This window comes from Diceros bicornis, chromosome 8, assembly GCF_020826845.1.
Source record: "Diceros bicornis minor isolate mBicDic1 chromosome 8, mDicBic1.mat.cur, whole genome shotgun sequence".
Classification (NCBI taxonomy): Eukaryota; Metazoa; Chordata; class Mammalia; order Perissodactyla; family Rhinocerotidae; genus Diceros; species Diceros bicornis.
The window spans coordinates 43,711,753-43,732,648 of NC_080747.1; the positions used below are offsets into that span (position 1 = coordinate 43,711,753).

The 20,896-nt window shown below is 39.4% G+C and overlaps 1 protein-coding gene across 1 annotated transcript in view; it reads left to right on the forward strand.

Moving 5' to 3' along the window:
• The first annotated feature begins 8,569 nt into the window (after positions 1–8,569).
• The window catches only part of CRACD (capping protein inhibiting regulator of actin dynamics), a 244,827-nt gene continuing 232,500 nt past the window's right edge, over positions 8,570–20,896 (forward strand). Inside the window, exon 1 of the mRNA XM_058547123.1 lies at positions 8,570–8,717. The gene's annotated coding sequence lies outside the window, so the exon portion shown is untranslated. The remainder of the gene's footprint in view (positions 8,718–20,896) is intronic.

Here is a 20,896-nt window from a genome sequence, read left to right on the forward strand (position 1 = left end):
GCCAAATGTCTCCTAGAGGACAAAATTACCCACAGTTGAGAACTACTGGTTTAACTGTATAATTTCTTTCTCACGTCCTTCCTATAACCCCTAATACAACAGTGAAATGGTTAAATATTTAAAAAATTCCTAATGTTCTACATCTTTCTTTTATATTGTATTATGGTCTCTGAAAATGCATGTCTTAACTGAAAGGCAGTTAGCTATTTCAAAAGTGGAATAGTGGACTGATACCTGGTTTGATGTGCCACACTGTTATTATACGTGGTAACCATGAACCAATGTGTTTGAAAAGTGAGGGAAAAAACGGCACCTGTCAAAAACGGTGCCTGATAGCTTCCAATTTCTGAGGCCCGTGAGACACAAAGTCCAGCTGGAAGGATCTAATATGAGCACAAATTCTCTAGAACTCTTCCAATATTTTAAGAGTGTATAATTCGGGGTACCTTGCCTTGCAAAATTAAAAGACGGCAGACCTACACCCGATTACATGTAATTTTTATAGAGTGTGTTTTCATGTAGTTGGCAAGACTATACCCCAGTTATGTGTTCTATACAGATTTAATGTTTGCCTTCTGAGAACTTCTAGTGCTACTGGATCAAATCAAAAGGAACTTGCTCAATCCTTTATAAAACTCTTTATTATGCTTATTTGGAATAAAGCAGACATCATTCAGCATTTGCAAGCACTGAACAACCGAATGATACCCATATTCACAAAAATACCCAATCATATTTTATACTGGCAGTTAATTAAAATGTTTATCAAGAAAAACCCAGTTGGATAAGGCAACATGCACTAGATTCTCCCAGCATTAAAGATGCTCCTTCTAAGTTATGTACCTGCATTAAAATTATTAGTCCTCTTTTTGGCATTGGGATATCTGGCTCAATATAAAATACCTAGAAGGGTTACCTCTCATCTTTTGTCACAGAGGATTTTTTTGCTTTTTTAAAAATTTCCTGATTAATAATGATACTAAATTATTTTTAGCATCTTTGCATGCATAGTGAAAAAAAATCACCAGAAACTGATTTCTGAGTTCCATCGAAATAGCCATAGCAAAAGTACGGAGAAAAAGTCTCAATGTTTCCCGTTAGGGCCATAAAAGGAAAAGATAAATATTTTCCTTAAAATATCAAAGTCAATATTTAATTTCATTATGGCTGGGGACAATAATGCCCAATGTCACTGTCGCTCTGTTCAGATGCACAGTGACTCGGCAAAGCAATTTTGAGCCTTTTTATTTGTGTGGCATCTTTCAACTTGTTCGACTTTCAGGAGTCCCAACGCCATTTCTCACTGTTGGGTGCTCCGCAGGGTAAAACTCTCTTTGGGTTCCAGGTCGCTCCCGTTAGTCTCTGGCTCATCCAGGTACCAGCGGCGGATTTGCATCCCATGGGGGTAATGACTGATGTCCCAGGTTCCTGCTCCATGCAGATGCGCCTCCCTGTGAGCCCACCACAGTAACCTCAGACCCCACGCGTTAAGCTGTCCCTCGGGCCATCCCCTGCAGCGGTGGGGAGGGCACAGACCAATCCCGCGCCCTTCCTGTGGCCCGCTCCGGGTTTTGAGGCACCCCCAGGGAGGGGAGCCGTCCGGTACGCGCCACTCCCGGAGGGCGGGAGAGGGATCTCGGGCCGCCGGGTGCCCCGCGGGCGCTCCGGGGCGCTCCGGGGGCGAAGCCGGGCGGGGCCGCGGCGCGGGTCCGAGCGCCTGAGGCGCCGGCGGAGCATGTGACCACGCCGCGCGGGGCAGGGCGCGCAGTGCCGCGCGGTGGCGGCGGCGGGCAGAGCAATGGAGGCCGCGGCCGCCTGAGAGGCGGGTGCGCTGCTGCTGCTGCTGCTGCTGCTGCTGCTGCTGCTGCTGCTGCTGCTGCTGCTGCTGCTGCTGCTGCTGCTGCGGAGGCTGCTGGTGTGCGGAGCAGCCGCTGGCTGTGTCGTCGCGTCCGCCGCCCGCGCGGGACCGCCCGTCGCCGCCCAGCCGCTCCGCCAGCCAGGGAGCCAGGCGGGGACCTCAGGTGAGCGCCCTCTCGGCCCGCGGCCGGACCAGACAATGGGGGCAGCGGGCGGGCTTCTCCCCTCCACTCGCGACCCCCCTGCCGGGCCCCCGTGGCGCCCCGGGATTCCCGACCTTGCCGTTGCCCTAGGGGCGTGGGCTCGGCGTGGCTGGCGTGGACTTTGGGGTGGTGTCCCCGCGTGTGCGGCGCGGACCCTCCCCGAGGAACCGGCGCACGGTGTGCACCGCTTTGGATCTCACGCAAAGGAACCTGCGGACGGGCTGCGCCCCCGGGAACTTGCAGAGAGCGTGGGACCTTCTGATTCCCTCTCTCCTTCCCGCGCCGTGGCATCCTGTCCCGGGGTCCCTGTCCCGGGTCCCGGCTGCGGCTGGGGGCCAGAGCGAGACCTCGCCGTCTGCGATCTCGGACGCTGACCGGGGTCAGCCCTCTCCCCCCGTCAGAGCTGCATTGCTTTGTTTAACCTCTGCCAAGCCATTTCGCGCAAACTCTTGTTGCCCCAGTTCTGACGAGCCACCAGTTTGATGGCTGAGGCAAGACAAAGGTTTTCCCTGTTTACCAAGAGCTGGACCCGGGAGACTGCACGCTGCCAGTGGTGTAAAATGTGTTTTCCTTATCTTCTCCCAGGGGTTCTTGCAGTGGCTTTCCTGGTTCTATAACCGTCCTTTCTTGCAGAGCTCTGTACTGGCGAGATTGGACCTCCTAACCCTACAGATACAGTGGGTGGGGTATGGCTTTCATTCATGGTTATCAGTAAACAGAAGGGCAGACGTTTACATTTTATATTAGATGTTCTCAGAATAGATGCATCGTAATCATTTTCTGAATTCTAGAGTTTAAGAGAGAATATGTATATTTAAAGACACATCGATTCAGTGGATGAGGGAAGGGGGAAGAAAACCTAGTAACTAGACCATGTGTTGTGAAATTTTAATATGGTTTTGTGAATAATGGCCCGGAAACTGATCTGGTGTAGGTGAGGGAGTGTGTGTGTGTGTAGGGGGTGGTCGTGATGGAGAGGGAGTGGTTAGAATACAAAGAATAAGGCAATTTTAGTAAAAGGTTCTTAGCAAACATTCTGTAGCAAATTTTCAGTTCATTAAGTTGTCATTAAATCATTGTTTGCCTGTAAAAAGCACCTGTAGTAGTTGTTGAATTATGTGTAAAATGGCTAACAATTATTTGGCATTGTATGTGATTCAGGAATCTGAATACAGCAATCAATTTTGAGTAATTTTAAAAAGTCAACAAAGGGAAGACACCTTCAGTACTACCTCCTTTATTCTATGAGAAAACTGGGTCCTAGTTCAATATATTCAACAGAAAATTGCCTGTATGAAAAAAAATTCAAAGGCAGATTTTTTAAAGAAACGTTTTGAAAAATGCATTGTATGTAGGCGATATGGTTGCATTATAGATTACTTCAACTCAGAAATATAAAGGAAAAAAATCACGCTACTAGATTACTCCTTTGCAGTATTACATAAAATGTATTTTCTTCAAAACCTTATTTTTACAGGCACCTCTGATGTCAAGAAAGTTTCACTCTAAAGACTTAGCAGTACTTAGCACTGAATTTGGAGTCAGGAAGATAATAGTACTGACTTGACAACTTAGGCAATTGGGGTGAGAAACAAAAGCCACCACATAGTTCTTTATAAACTATGAAACACTGTAATAAATGTAAATTATTGCTAGATGAGGAAGCTGTATTTTACAATTTTCTCTTACACGATTTTGGAAATTAATTGAAATTAATATGAAATTCTCCAGGGCAAGGGACAGTCTCTTAGTCTTTTTTTGTAGTCCACGTTTCTAATCTGGCATATAGCAGGGTTCATTAAATAGTTGTAGAAAGAATGAATTAATGAAAAATAAAATACAAATGGATAAAACATACACATAGATCGAATTGGTTTGCTTCTTGTAGTTTAATGGACATTAACCGAAGGCCTGCTGTGTGCCAAGAACTGTGCAGAGTGTTTGCGTGTACAGTTTATAAAAGCCTGGTGACCTTCCTTTTTTGATCCTGTTTGGTGTATATTTCTATGAAGAATGGGGCCCCTTGGGTGGTATTAATGATCATCTCATATGACCAGGTAGCACAATAGAACATTCCACTTGCTGTATGTACATAGACTTTCTCACAATGGCCAGCTGGGAAGAGGGCAGATACTATCATTCCCATTTTGTAGGTGAGGAAATCCAGACACAGCGAGATTAAATGACTTGCCAACTCCTCGCCACTGAAGCAGCAACGCCAGGGACACAAGCTGGCTCTCACGTCCAGAGCTTTCACCTCTGAATCACACTGCCTTCTCTGAGATAGGCTGCACCTCCAGGAAAATCACTCTTGAATTAGGCCTCATGAAAAAGTCTACCTTTTGAATAACTTTTGTGTAAAGAAAAGTTATATTTTATAACCTAGTGCTTACTGAAGTGGTTAAATGTGCAAATTCTGGAGTTAGGTGACTAAATTTGAACTCTGGATTTACCAGTTACTAGCTCTCCATCCTTGACAAGTGACTTAATCTCTCTACGTCTCAGTTTCCTCATCTGTGAAATGGCAGAAGTAATAGAACTACCGTATAGGATTTGGGGGAGGGTCAGATGAAATAATGTATGTGCTTAGCACAGTGTCTAGCACAAACTAAGCATTCAGTGCCAGCTGATTATTTTAATTCTCATTATTATAATGTGAAGCAGTGACTTTTAAATTTTTTTTTTTGCACAGTAAGAGATGTTTTACATTGTCATCCAGTATACATTACAAATATGTTTAAGTTTTAAAGTAATTCATGAATCAATGTTTAGACTTCCCATGTGTAATGCATTCTTATATTTTTTATTCTATTTTATTTAGAAATGCTCGTTGAGATCCACTAAATGATTTCACATCCTATTAATGGGTCAGGACCTGCAGTTTGAAAAGCACTAATGTAAAGGATGATAGGATTAAGTGCATTAAAGAAAAATTTGTTATTGAATCTTTATATTATTCCTTCTAATGATTTACAACATCAGTTGGAGTTTGAATATTAAATTACATTGAAAATAGGTTCTTAAACATCTCTTAGTAATTACAGTCATTTAGTATTTATTATGGTCTAGGTACTGTGCTAAACAGTCTGTTTATATATGTTATCTAATTTAGTGCTCACAACAGCCTGTAATTTGGCCTTGTGTTTCCATTTGATAATTGAAGTTAAGACTCAAACAGGTTTTATTAACTTGCTCAATGTCATAAAGTTAGTGAGAGATGAAGCAAGAATTCAGACTGAGTTCTGTTTGACCCCAGATCTCTCTGCTCTCCCCCACACTCCGTTCTGATGTTCTCTCACAGTGATTTCTGAAGGTGTATCAGTTTTCTTTTACATAAATTTGAATGGCAATATTGAAAATTACCCATTGTAGTACATCTCCTGTAGTTTCCTTTCAGGACCCATTTAAAGAAAATTTTCAACTTAGTAAAGTAAGAAAGCATACTGAGTAGACTAGTAATTCATTTTGACTTTGGCTGATCTTTGATATAAATAGTTTGGAATAGCTTCTCAGGTTTTTATGATAGAGTCAATTAATTGGTTAGTTTTATTGAACATCCAAAGGTTTAATATAGCTTCAGAAGAGACATGAAATAGCTGTGTAACGATAAAAGGACTTCATTACAAATGAATGTCAGCTTTTGTTAAGGCACAAAATGAAGACTTAAGAGCTACAAAGAGTACTTAATAGTATATTGATTTGCCTCAGCATCACCAGGCAGTAAAAGTATTTATTTTGTAAACTACTTGTAAGAAACTACCACTAACTGTCCTGTTAATTTTTTTGTGTGTGTTTCAGTTTTTTGCAAATGTTTCTTAAATTTTTAGCAGTATTTTAACTTTAATTTTTTGGTACTTCTGGAACTTCCTTCCTTTTTTAAAAATATTATCAGAAAACCTTAAAGAGGGCTGGCCCCGTGGCTTAGTGGTTAAGTGCTCGCACTCCGATGCTGGCGGCCTGGGTTTGGATCCCAGGTGCGCACCGATGCACCGCTTCTCCGGCCATGCTGAGGCCGCGTCCCACATACAGCAACTAGAAGGATGTGCAACTATGACATACAACTATCTACTGGGGCTTTGGGGGAAAAATAAATAAATAAATTAAATTAAAAAAAAAAAGAAAGACAAAGAATATTTTAAGGAAATGCAGTTTATAAATGATACTTAGAATACACAAATAGATGATTTTAAATGACAATGGAAAGGCAAATTTCACTGTTTCTTTCACAATTATATCTTATAGATTCAGATCCTTTATTTGATCCTAGATTTGATTTGTGTATTGCTGTCGACATGTAGGAGTTACCTTATAAATAAGATGATTCCAGGTGCTTAAAGATATATAAATATGCTCCTGTGTTTGCATTATAGATAGCTTCTGTGTACATGGAGCTTTAAACTTTTAGCCGTAGGTTTAAACAGTTTATTTGTTGAATTAAGGTTAGTCTTTTCAAAAGTGATCATCTTAAAATCAGAGTTTATGTAGATCATGATATATTAGACAAAGAACAGCAGTTTCATGGTTTGTTTATGTAGTTTGTAAATCCATGTTTCTCTTCATCGGTCATTGTTTCCTATTAAGATTAGATGAACTTAAATATATTGTTTCATTTATTGTTTTTTTTTGTGTGTGTGTGAGGAAGACCGGCTCTGAGCTAATATCTATTGCCAATCCTCCTCCTTTTTTCTTTCCCCCAAAGCCCCAGTAGATAGTTGTATGTCATAGTTGCACATCCCTCTAGCTGCTGTATGTGGGACGCAGCCTCAGCATGGCCGGAGAAGCGGTACATTGGTGTGTGCCCGGGATCCGAACCCCGGGCCGCCAGTAGCGGAGCATGCGCACTTAACCGCTAAGCCACCGGGCTGGCCCTGTTTCATTTATTGTTGAATATCAGATTTCATCCTTAGGTTAGCCCTCAAAAAATTATTTTGCCCCTAATGAAATATGTACAAATGTAGTAAGCTTACTTTTTATGCTTATTTTATTAATTTATTTCTTTTGTCTAACACCTGACCCTTCATGAATTGGTATAGTTTTTGTAGCATCAATAAGCGTTCCAGCTATTAAATGGTCACTGTAATTTGTATGTTCAGGCAGATACTAACCTTGGTTACCATTACATTTTGTACTACTTTTATTGTTGATGTGAAAACTCTTAGAGATCAGAAGGGCAAAATCAATTGATATTTACTTGTGCTAGTGGCTTTGAGGCAGATACATATGCATATTTTAGGTTTACATATATGTATGATTTCTACAGATGTGTGAGAAGTGCAAGATTACAAACTCTTAATCCATAAATAAAAAAATTATCTTAAGTAACTGTGGAAATAAAAAAACTAAGTAAAAAACTTTGAGTTGTTGAGTGCCTTATAATTAGTCACGTTATCAGAAATATTTAAGAAGCCACATAGAACAACCGTATGTAATAGCTTTTATATTCCTGTAAGTTTGTATGTGGAAAGGTGATTCCATTTAAAATGTCAAAAATGAAAAGCAGAAATATTTTCAATCAACTTTTCAAATCTTAGGGGCTGGCCTGGTGGCACAGTGGTTAAGTTCGGCATGCTCTGCTTTGGCGGCCTGGGCTTACAGGTTCAGATCCCAGGTGTGGACCTGTACCACTTGTCAGGCCATGCTGTGGCAGCGACCCACATACAAAGTGGAGGAAAGACTGATGTTAGCTCAGTTAGCTCAGGGCCTATCTTCCTCACACACACACACACACAAATTTAAGTCTTCACCAGCTCTTCTGGATGTTTGTGGAATTTTTTCAGTTAATGTACTTTGAGACTTAAGTGGTATTTCAATAACCTTGCTTCTGAAATTGGTGCTATATTAAATATTAAGTGTTTGAAGAAAAGATACACAAAGTGCATCCCTGAAAGACTTTGGGAAATATTTAAATCAGAAGTAAGTACTCAGTTCAGTAGAGACAGGTGGTTAGAACAGAATTTAAGAGCAGGGGCCAGCCCAGTGGCGCAAGTGGTTAAGTGTGTGCACTCCGCTGCGGCGGCCCGGGGTTCGCCGGTTTGGATCCCGGGCACGCACTGACGCACTGCTTGTCAAGCCATGCTGTGGTGGCGTCCCATATAAAGTGGAGGAAGAGGGGCACGGATGTTGGCCCAGGGCCAGTCTTCTTCAGCAAAAAAAAAAGAGGATTGGCAGATGTTAGCACAGGGCTGATCTCCTCACACACACAAAAAAAGAATTTAAGAGCAAATAGTAGCTGCTAAGAGGAATTATTGCAGTAACAAGAAAGAAAGGACAACTTGCTGAAAAGGCGTTGGGCTTTTTATCAGGGAAGGTAGGAATAGCTCACCCAGGAGTCCACTGGCTTCAGCCCACTCACCTGGTGAGGGATTGGCTGGCACTAAGAGGGTGAAGGGGAGCAGGCAGGGAGGGGGAGCAACAGAGAAACTTGGTTATTATTTAAATCTAGGATAAGCTGGATTCAATAAATAATTTGTGAAAATTCTTGTATGTAATTTTTAACCCACAGTTTCCTCACTTGGGAGAAATAAAAAGTCCATGGTCCCAAGATCACTGTTTTTGGAAGAGGAAACATCAGAACCCCATTGTCAAAGCCATTTATCGTCTCAGGTGGGGCCACCGCTGATGTTCTTAGGGAGGTTTGTGACAGATTCAGCAGAGCTGGTAAGACACTGCTGATGAATTTCTTCATTTTGAAAAGTTCTCTTAATAAATTTAGAGTGATTTTTTTTCTCTATGAGAGTATCATTGTGACAGACCCAGTGGGCTTTCTTGGTACTGTTTATGATGCAGCTGCCTGGGCATGGTTGTGATGGGTTAACTGTTTTCTAGAGTTAATGAGGTCAGGGTCACAGGTTCAATTCCTGTGAAGGCCAGTTAGCTTTGCTTTGTTCTCTGATCTCATATTGTACTCTTAACCCAGACCAGCCATCTGGCGAAGGCAGATCATTGATCACAAAGGGACTAATAAGCAAGACAGTGTGTGAGGAGCAGCAGGAATCGTTCTCAGTGGATGTTGAGTAATTAGAGAAACAGTTCCAAAAGCATGTGCAAATTTGTGTTTCATAGCATTATCTTGATATGTGGAAGATAACATGATTGTCACATAATTTTCTTTGTCGTTTCTGTTGAACTCTCATTTTAACGGTTGTTTTTTCTAGCTATGAGTTTTCAGATGTCTCATTCATTCAGCAGTTACACATTGTCCTGAATGTTCTGAACTTCCCTCTAGGTGTGTAGGACAGCGACTGTGGTAGCGTGGTCAGGGTAAGTGTCTGAAAGTAGTAGATCACATCTCCTAACTCAGTTGTTTATAGACCCAACTCCACTGAATTACAAAATAAAAGTTAAAAAAAGCAAAACACCATTTTGAATGAGAATAAATAGACTGGCAAGATCTAGGGAAACACTGTATAGTTTTTCTAAGTACACTTTGATCTACAAATCTCTTATTCCCTTTATTAAAATTACTTATAATATCAGGAGAAATGTCAGAGATCATCTAGACGGTAGCCACTGGTCCCATGTGGCTATCGCCCAAATTGAGATGTGCTGTAAGTTTAAAATACACACTGGATTTCAAACACTTGGTATGAAAAAAGAATGTAAAATACACCAGTAATAATTTTTTAATATTGATTACATGTTGATACAATGTTTTAGCTATGTTAGATTGAGTAAAATGTTATTACAATTTTATGTTTCTTTTTACTTTTTTAAATGTGCCTACTAGAAAATTAAAAACTACATATGTGGCTTGCATTTATGGCTTGCAATATATTTCTATTGGGCAGCACTGTTCTAGAGCAAACCCTCATTTTACAGATGAGAAGACTAAGGTTCAGAGGTTAAGTAACTGAGCTGAGTTCTTTCCATTGCCTGTAATCTCTCCCTGCTAATAGGTTAGGTACTCAAGAAGATAGGAACTCTTTGAACCATTAGAGGACCATTTAGTGCACGGCAATTATCATTATGTTGCAAGATCTGTGCCGGAGTCATTGCATATTAGGTGTTATGTCAGTAGTGAGTGTGTGTGTGTGTGTGTGTGTGTGTGTATATACACACGTGCCCACATCTATAAGAGGGGGACTTTGTTTTGTTTGCTATGTTGATATTTAGGCTCAGTTTTACCTTCCTATATAGGTCAGAGGCCCTACAACTTTATTTAGTTCTGAGAAAAGCACATTAAAATATTAGACGTAAAATATTAGACGTTAACAGTTGTAACTATGAGATAAATAAGATATGATGCTCATTGAAGTGGGTACTTCAATATATATTTCTTATTACAGAGAAGGTTTCAGACAGTTTTGAATGAACCTTGATGGACAAAGCAGCAAGGTTTTCAGGCTGTATCCCTTTTGGAAGGAGGAGAACTGAAGTGAAGAGAGATTCTTAGCCTGTGTTGTGAAGAAAGAGCTTATTATGGGCTGTTACTTACTCTCTCTTAACCATGGATGCTCCTGACGTTCCAGTTGAGGAGGAAGTAGCCAGGATTGGCTGGCGCAAAAGCTGTGGCCCCAGAGTGTGGGCTTCCCGTCAGTTTTGTGAGCATAATGGTCTTTACTTGGCAAAGATATAAAAGAAGAAAACCTCAGGACGAAATTTGTCTTCTGTTATTTTTAGTTAAGATTTTTGTTTTCTTGATCAACATAGGCAGCTCAAATTAACATCTTAAAGATGTTTACTTTATGCAGCTTCGGATCTAGTCTTTCTTTTTGGCCCTCACGGAGTTCTAAGTCACTATCAGTTTGTTTTCAGTGACTCAGTGACAACTAGTGAACAATGACTTTGTCAGGCAACCTCTGACACTTCAATTAATCTCATCACCTGTACTAGCTAGTAATGTGCATGAATTTATCCTTTTAGTAGGGATAATGTGGAGGTTGAAAGAAGATATGTAATTACTTCCACAATGGTGGCTTATAAAAATATTTCCAGATTATCATTTTTCTATGCTTTTTGTCTGTTACAAACAACCAGTGTTGATCCTGGGTACAGAGAAACAAAGCAAGATAGCAATCTCTGAATGGTCACCTTCGAGTAGACCAAAATAAGTACCTCTGTCCTGTGGTGTGAAGTTTAATGGAAAGTGCCGTGACCATCCACATCCCATCCAGCCTGAGTCATCATAAACCCAGTTTATCTCATGTCAGCAGGCATGTATTGAGTACACACCGCGTGCTGGGCACTGTGGGCATAGCATGAAAATAATGAAGGCTGGGGGAGTACAGATCACTTGAATGGCAAAGTATTCATCACTTTTGTTGTAGTTTCTAGTTTGAGAAAAGAATGTGGCATTTTTACATTGTTGCAGAATGACTGCATTATGATTTATGTTCTACAGTTCACTAGCTGATTCCATGTACTGTCGTGTTTCATGTCGTGTCCCATTTCTAGCAGTAACTGATTTTTTCCTTGGGGTCATTGGGGCAGGCAGTTGGGATACGGGGAGGCTTGTGGTCACCTGGGGAATCACTGAACATGGGAGGGTGGCACATGTCTTCTGTATGCTCTCCTTTTGCCCTGCTCCAGCTCTTTATACCAGGCACTGTGAAGTTGCTGGTGAATATAAAAATGAAGAACTCACAGTCTAGTGAAGAAGAAAGACAAGGCAGAATGTCAAGTATGCTATGATAGGTCAGCGTGCTATGGGAACTCAGAGGAAGGAGTGATTATTCTGGAGAAGAATGACAGAATGAGGAAAGATAAGGAGGAAACTCACAGAGGACGTATTTGAGCCGAATCTTAAAGGATGGGTGGTTGGAGAGGGGATCCCAGAAGTAGGGAACAGAGTGAGCAAAGGTATGGCAAGCATGAAAGCTGGTGTCCTGAGGAGGCAGGAGCGTTGGGCATGGAAGGGAGTGGCAGGAGACAAGACTAGAAAAGTGGGTCAGGTAAAGTTCGGAGAGATTTGAGAAAAGAGTACTGACATTTTTAAGGCAATGGGGAGCTATCAAAAGCAAGGAGTGGCATACTTGCATCTGCTTTGGAAAGATGACTGGGAGTTAAGAGGCCTGGTTCTAAGGCCCAGCTTTCCCTCTAATTAGCCCAGTGACCTTGGGCAGGTCACTGCACTCCTCTGGGCCTCAAATAATCTCATGTATAAGAGAAAAGGGTGGGGCAGGAGTTATCTGGTCAATCAGTAAACAAATACAGTAGTTACCAAGGGCCTCGTCTGTGCCTGTGCTGTTGTTGGTGCTGGAATACAAGAGCAAGCAGACAGACGGGGCCCCTGTGCTATGGAGATGATATTCTGGTGGGAGAGACACACGATAAACAGTAAACAAATCAGTATATAATGTAATGTCAGGTAGTGATAAGTAGTGTAAAGAAAGTAAAGCTGAGTGGAGTGAAAAGTGGTGCTGTTTCTAGATAGAGTAGCGCAGAGAGCTTTCAATGATGTGCAAGAAGCCATGGGAATATTTGGAATCTCTTCCAGGTCTCAAATTGTAGGTATAATTAAGAGAAAAGCTATGGGAGTTCAATCTCTTCAACACTGATTGAAATCGGTTTCCAAATAGATGTTCTTACAGTTTCGATTAGTTCCACCAATATGGTTATAGATGGGCAGAATCTTTTAAGCACTCATCATTTAAATAGCTTGACTAAGTACAGCGTAATCTTATTTTAGAAAACAATTTCTTCGGTGTTCTGAAAAATGCCGCTCGTGTTGGTAATTTTGGATCCTGCCTCTCTCCCTCAGCACATTATCCATCTCAAACCTTGTGGCTTATAGAAGGGGGAAGATGCTAATATGTGACCAACCAGATTTAAGGCAGTTGTTCAATATATTGAATAGCTCTTCTAAGTTATTTTAATATAAATTAAAATTAAGTGGGAGCTCTGGGACAGCCCTGTTTTAATTAGAGTTGGAATGCATCTAAGGAGACCATTTCTGCCAGTTATAATCATAACAGTAGCGTTAGGATTTTTTAAAAGAATCATCAGTAAACGGTCTATCCTGAGGTCTTAAAGTTTGGTTTATAGATGATTCTTGTCAAATCAAGTGGAATGCTGAAGAAGGTAAACATTCTTCTTTGGCCCTAAACCTTTTTCTTGCTGATGTGGTACAGCTGAGCGGTAATCAGCAGACGAGTGTGTTTAAAACTGGCTTGTTCTTTATATGAGATATTAGGTTGGGAGATCTGGACTTACCATTTATTGAGGACCACATAGAGTTTTAAAGTGATTTCCCACAAATTAGGTCTGCAGTATTGGGAAGCTAGAATGGTAGACTGTGCTTTTAGAGACAGTGTCAGATGTGATCCCTGACCTTATGCTAGCATGGAATCCAGGTATGTTGCTTTGCTTCCTTGCCTAGCAGTGAGCAGCCAGTGAAACTGGCTCTGCCTGAATAATTTAACTCAACTTACCCTTTAAGATAGTTACAGGGAGTTGTTATTAGAACTGAATGACGTACAATTTTGGGCTTGCACATGTATTTTTGTTCTTTCTTCATTTTTCCTTTACTGAAGATAGCTTTGGTCTTTGGTTCTGCCTGCTGGTTGTTTATAATCCCTGCTCTAGATTACCTCATTCTGCCAGTCCTTGTTGTGTAATATGATTTATCTTTTTAAAATTAAATTCTCATTATAATTCCCTCATGCATCTGTCTTCCTCAGAATGTTTAGTTATTTGGTATAGAGAGGAAGGAAGGAAGGAGGGAGAGAGGGAAGGAGGGAAGGAAGGCAGAAAGGAAGGAAGGGAGGGGAGGGAAAGAAGAAAGAGAACTCTGTTTGGACCCTGTACTAACAGGTCATGTTAGTATTTGATTTGCTTATTATATCTGAATTTCCAATATTCTGTTTTTTTTCCCCTCAAATATTAAAAATTTTTTTATTATGGTAAAATTTATATAATATAAAATTTACCGTTTTAACCATTTTTAAGTGCAGTTCATTGGCATTAAGCACATTCAGAATGTTGCACAACCATCACTGCTATCCATTTCCAGAATTTTTTCATCATGCCAAACAGAAACTCTGTACCCATTAAACAATAACTCCTCATTTCCCCCAGCCCCTGGTAATCTCTATTCTACTTTCTGTCTCTATGAATTTGCCTATTCTAGGTATTTCATATAAGTAGGATCATACAATATTTTTCCTTTTGTGGCTGACTTATTTCACTTAGCATAATGTTTTCAAGGTTCATCCATGTTGTAGCATATGTCAGAGCTTTATTCTTTTTTATGGCTGAATAAGATTCCATTGTATGTATATCACATTAGAGAAAATCCATTGATCTGCTGATGGACATGTGGGTTGTTTCCACCTTTTAGCTATTGTGAATAATGCTCCTGTGGACATTGTTGTATAAGTATCTGAGTCCCTGCTTTCCATTCTTTTGGATATATACCTAAGAGTGGAATTGCTGGATCGTATGGTAATTCTATGTTTAACTTTTTGAGGACCTGCCAAACTATTTTCCGGAGTGACTATACCATTTTAAATTCCCATCAGCAATGCGCAGGGTTCCAATTTCTCCATATCTTCACTTATTATGACTTGTTATAGCAAGTAATATTCCATTGTGTATAAGTAACACATTTTGCTTATCCATTCATCTGTTGATGGACACTTGGGTTGCTTCCACGTTTTAGCTATTGTGAATAATGCTACTGTGAACATGGGTGTACAAATAGCTCTTTGAGACCCTGCTTTTAATTCTTTGGGGTATATACCCAGAAGTGGAAGTGTGGGATCATATGGTAATTCTTTTTTTAATTTTTTGAGGAACTGCCGTACTGTTTTCCACAGCGGCTATACCATTGTACATTCCTACCAACAGTGCACAAGGGTTCCAGTTTCTCCACATCCTCGCCAACACTTGTTGTCTTTTGTTTTTTGATAATAGCCATCCTGGCAGGTGTGAGGTGATATCTCATTGTGGTTTTGATTTGCATTTCCCTAACAGTTAGTGATGTTGAGCATCTTTTCATGAGCTTACTGGCCATTCCTATATCTTTTTTTGGAGAAATGTCTATTCAAGTTTTTTGCATACTTTTGAATAGGGTTGTTTGCTTTTTTGTTGTTGAATTTTAGAAGTTCTCTATATATTCTGAATATTAATCCGTTATTCGATATGTGATTTGCAAATATTTTCTTCCATTTTGTGGGTTGCCTTTTTACTTTGTGGTTAGTCTTTTGATGCACAAATTTTAAAATTTTCTTGAAGTCCAATTTATTTATTTTTTGTTACCTGTGTCTTTGATGTCATAGCCAAGAAATCAATACCAAATCCAGTGTGTGGTGAAGCTTTTGTCCTGTGTTTTCTTCTAGGAGTTTTATTGTTTTAGATCTTACATTTTGGTTCTTGATCCGTTTTGAGTTAATTTGTGTATATGGTGTTAGGTAAGAGTCCAACTTCATTTTTTTTGCATGTGGATATCAAGTTTTCCTAACACCATTTGTTGAAAAGACTGTTCTTTCCCCATTGAATGGTCTCAGCGCCCTTGTCAAAAATCATTTGACCATATATGTGAGGGTTTATTTCTGAACTCTATTCTATTCCATTGGTCTATATGTCTATCTTTATGCCAGTACTACACTGTTTTGATTACTGTAGCTTTGTGCTAAGTTTTGAACTCAGGAAGTGTGAGTCCTCCAGTTTTGTTCTTCTTTTTCAAGATTGTTTTGGCTATTTGGGGCCCCTAGAGATTCCATATAAATTTTAGGATGAATTTTTCTATTTCTGCAAAAAAAGTCATTGGGATTTTTGGTAGGGATTGCATTGAATTTGTATATTGCTTTGGGTAGTATTCAGCTTTTAAGTCTTCCAATCCTTGAACATGAGATGTATTTCTATTTATTCATGTCTTCTTTAGTTTCTTTCAGCAATGTTTTGTAGTTTTTATTGTACAAGTCTTTGACCTCCTTGGTTAATTCCTAAGTATTTTATTCTTTTTGATGCTATTGTAAATGGGATTGTTTTTGTAATTTCCTTTTCAGATTGTTCATTGTGTGTAGAAATACAACTAATTTTTGTGTGTTAACTTTGTATCCCACTACTTTGCTGAATTCATTTATTAGTTCTAATGGCTTTTTTTTGTGAGGTCTTTAGGGTTTTCTACATATAAAATCATATCATCTGCACACAGATAATTTTACTTCTTCCTTTCCAATTTAGATGCCTTTTATTTCTTTTTCTTGCCTAATTGCTCTGGCTAGAACATCAAGTACTATGTTGAATAGAAGTGGTGAAAGCAGGCATCCTTGCCTTGTTTCTGATCTTAGAGGAAAATCTTTCAGTCTTTCACCATGGAGTATGATGTTCATTGTGGATTTTTAATATATGGCTTTTACTATGTTGAAGTAGTTTCCTTGTATTCCTATTTTGTTGAGTGTTTTTATCATGAAAGGGTGTTGAATTTTTTCAGCTGTTTTTTTCTGCATCAATTGAGATGATCATGTGGTATTTTTCCTTCATTTTGTTGATGTGGCATATTACATTGATTGATTTTCGTATGTTGAACCATCTTTGCATAAGAAATAAATCTCAGAAATAAATCTCACTTGGTCATAGTGTATAATCCTTTTACTATGCTGCTGAATTCTATTTGCTAGTATTTTGTTGAGGATTTTTGCATCAGTGTTCCTAAGGGGTATTGGTCTGTAGTTTCCTTTTCTTGTAGTATCTTTGTCTGGCTTTGGTATCAGGGTTATGCTGACCTCAGAATGAGTTAGGAAGTGTTTCCTCCTCGTCAATTTTTTTGGAAAAGTTTGAGAAGGATTGGTATTAGTTCTTCTTTATTTTTTATTTTTATTTTTATTAGTCTTTTTTTTTTGTGAGGGAGACTAGTGCTGAGCTAGCATCCAATGCCAATCCTCCTCTTCTTGCTGAGGAAGATTGGCCCTGGGCTAACATCGGTGCCCATCTTCCTCTACTTTATATGGCATGCCGCCACAGCATGGCTTGACAAGCAGTGTGTTGGTGTGCGCCCAGGATCCGAACCTGTGAACCCTGGGCCGCCAAAGCTGAGCGTGCATACCTAACTGCTGCGCCACCCAGCCGGACCCATTTTTTTTTTTTTTTTTTTGTGAGGAGGATCAGCCCTGAGCTAACATCCATGCCAATCCTCCTCTCTTTTTTTGCTGAGGAAGACTGGCCCTGGGCTAATATCCGTGCCCATCTTCCTCCACTTTATGTGGGATGCCGCCACAGCATGGCCTGACAAGCGGTGCATTGGTGTGCACCCAGGATCCAAACCTGGGCTGCCAGCAGCGGAGCACGAGCACTTAACTGCTACGCCACGGGGCTGGCCCCCTAGTTCTTCTTTAAATGTTTGGTAGAATTCTGAAGCTGTCAGGTCCAGGACTTTTCTTGAGTGGGAGTTTTTTTTTTTTTTATAATTTTATTTATTTATTTTTTCCCCCAAAGCCCCAGTAGATACTTGTATGTCATAGCTGCACATCCTTCTAGTTGCTGTATGTGGGACACGGCCTCAGCATGGCCGGAGAAGCGGTGCGTCGGTGCACGCCCAGGATCCAAACCCGGGCCGCCAGCAGTGGAGGGTGTGCACTTAACCGCTAAGCCATGGGCCAGCCTGAGTGGGAGATTTTTGATTACTGATTTTATTTCCTTAATTGTTATAGGTCTATTCAGATTTTGTACTTCTTTGTGATTTCATCTTGGTAGATTTTGTGTTTCAAAGGAATTTGTCCATTTCATCTAGGTTATCCAATTTTTTAGCATACAATTGTTCATAGTACTCTCTTATAATCCTTTTTATTTCTGATTTTAGTAATTTGAATCTTCTCTTTTGTTTCTTAGTCCCTCTAGCTAAAGGTTTGTCAGTTTTGTGTATCTTTTCAAAGAACCAACTTTTGGTTTCATTGATATTCTCTATTGTTTTTCTATTCTCTATTTCACTTATTGCTGCTCTAAGCTTTACTATTTTCTTCCTTCTGCTGGCTTTGGATTTAGTTTATTCTTTTTCTAGTTCCTTCAGTTGTGAAGTTAGGTTGTGGTTTTGAGCACTTTCTTGTTTTTTAATGTAAGCGTTTTTAGCTATAAATTTTTCCCTTAGCACTGCTTTTACTGTGTCCCATAAGTTTTTGTATATTGTATTTTTATTTTCATTCATCTCTAGGTGTTTTCTAATTCCCCTTGTGATTTCTTCTTTGGTCCATTGGTTGTTTAAAAGTGTATTGTTTAATTTTCCCAATTTTGTGAATTTTTCAGTTTTACTTTTGTTATTGATTTCTAATTTCATCCCGTTGTGGTCAGAGAAGATACTTTGTATGATATCTATCTTTTTAAATCTATTGAGTCTTAATTTGTGTCCTAACATATGGTTTATCTTGGAAAATGTCCCACATGTACTTGAGAAAATTGTGTATGCTGTTGTTGTTTTGTTTGGTATGTCTGTTAGATGTAATTGGTTTATTGTGTTGGTTAAGTTCTCTTATCCTGTGTCTGGTTGTTCTATCCATTATTGTGAGTGAAATATTGAAGTCTCCTGCTGTTATTGTAGAACTGTCTCTTTCTCCCTTCAATTCTGTCAGTTTTTGCTTCATATATTTTGATAGTCTATCATTAGGTGCATAATTGTTTATAATTGTTATATCTTCTTGCTGTATTGAACCTTTTATTAACATGTAATATCTTTCTTTGCCTCTTTTAACCTTTTTTGATTTAAAGTCTATTTTGTCTGATATTAGCATAGACACCCCTGCTCTCTTTTGGTTGTTGTTTACATAAAATCTTTTTTTCCATCCTTTCACTTTTAACCTGTTTGTGTCTTTGGATCTCAAGTGAGTCTCTTTAGACAGCATATGATTGGGTCATGTGTTTTTATCCACTCTGCCAATCTGGGTCTTTTGATTGGGGAGTTTAATTCATTTACATTTAAAGTAATTACTGATAAGGAGGGGCTTACTTCTGTCATTGCACTATTTGTTTTCTATATGCCCTATGGCTTTTTTGTCCCACATTTCCTGCATTACTGTCTTCTTTTGTTTAGTTGATTTTCTGTAGTGAAATGTTTAAATTCCTTTCTCATTTCGTTTTATGTATATTCGATAGCTATTTTCTTTGTGGTTTCCATGAGAATTACATTTACTATACTAAAGTTATAACCCTCTAATTTGATTTCATATCAACTTAACTTCAATAACATACAAAAACTCTGCTCTTGTACAGTTCTCTCCCCACTCCTTTTGGTGGTGGTTGTCACAAAATTACATCTTTATCATTGTGTGCCAAAAAACATACTCTAATAATTATTTTAAATGCATTAGTCTTCTAAAGTATTTAGAAAACAAGATCTGGAGTTACATACCGAAGTTACAGTAATACTAGCTTTTTTTTTTTTGGTGAGGAAGATTCGCCTTGAGCTCATATCTATTGCCAATCTTCCTCTTTTTTTTGCTTGAGGAAGATTAGCCCTGAGGTAACATCTGCTCCAGTCTTCCTCTATTTTGTATGTGGGTCGCTGCCACAGCATGGCTGACGAGTGGTGTAGGTCCATGCCTGGGATCCGAACCCATAAACCCCTGGCCAACCCATGAAGCGGAGTGCACTGAACTTAACCACTACGCCATGGGGCTGGCCCCCAATAATACTAGCTTTTATACTGATAATTCCTGTTTTTCCCTTAAATGTACTAGTCTCTTAAATCATGTAGCAAACAAACAAAAAGTACAGTTACAAACCATTGTTACAATAATACTAGCTTTTATAATTGCCCATATGCTTACTTTAATTGAGATCTTTATTTCTTCTTACGGCTTCGAGTTATTGTCTAGTGTGCTTTCATTTCACCTTGTAAGCCTCTCTTGAGCATTTCTTGCAGGGCAGGCCTAGTGGTCACAAACTCCTTCAACTGTTGTTTATCTGGGAATGTCTTAATTTCTTCCTCACTTTTGAAGGACAGTTTTGCCAGATACAGGATTCTTGGCTGACAGTTTTTTTCTTTTAGCACTTTGAATATATTGGCCCACTGCCTTCTGGCCTCTAGAGTTTCTGATGAGAAATATGCTGAAAGTCTTATTGAGAACCCTCTTGTGTGTGATGATTTGCTTCTCTCTTGCTGCTTTCAAGATTCTCTCTTTGTCTTTTTCTTTTGAAAGTTTGATTATAATGTATCTTGGTGTAGGTCTCTGAGTTCATCTTACTTGGTGTTAATTGAACTTTTTGGATTTTTATATTTATGTCTTTCATCAAATTTGGGAAGTTTAATCCATTATTTCTTCAAATAGTCTCTCTGCCCCTTTCTCTCTCTCTTCTCCTTCTAGGATTCCCACGATGCATATGTTGGTCTGTTTGATGGTGTCCCACAGGTCTTTTAGGCTCTTTTTGCTTTCCTTCAGTCTTTTTTCTTTCTGTTCCTCAGCCTCAATAATTTCCATTGTCTTATCTTCAAGTTCATTGATTCTTTCTTCTGCTTGCTCAAATCTGGCTTTGAATTCATCTAGTGAATTTTTCGTTGCTGTTATTGTACTTTTTGCTCCAGAACTTCTTTTTGGTTTCTTTTTAGATTTTCTATCTCTTTATTGATATTTCCATTTTGTTCACACGTTGTTTTCTTACTTTCTCCACGTCTTCCTTTAGTTCCTTGAGCATCTTTAAGATAGTTGTTTTAAAGTCTTTGTCTAGTATAGCTGCCATTAGGTTTTTTTCAGGGACAGTTTCTGTTGATTTATTTTTTTCCTTTGATTGGACCATACTTTCCTGTTTTTTTGTATGCCATGTGATTTTTTGTTGAACACCGGACATTTGAATCTAATAATGTGTTAACTCTGGAAATCAGATTCTCCCCACTCCCCAGGATTCACTCTTTCTTGTTTATTGTTTTTTTGATTGCTGTAGGCTGTCTCTGTGCTGAGAATTAGCCTGAA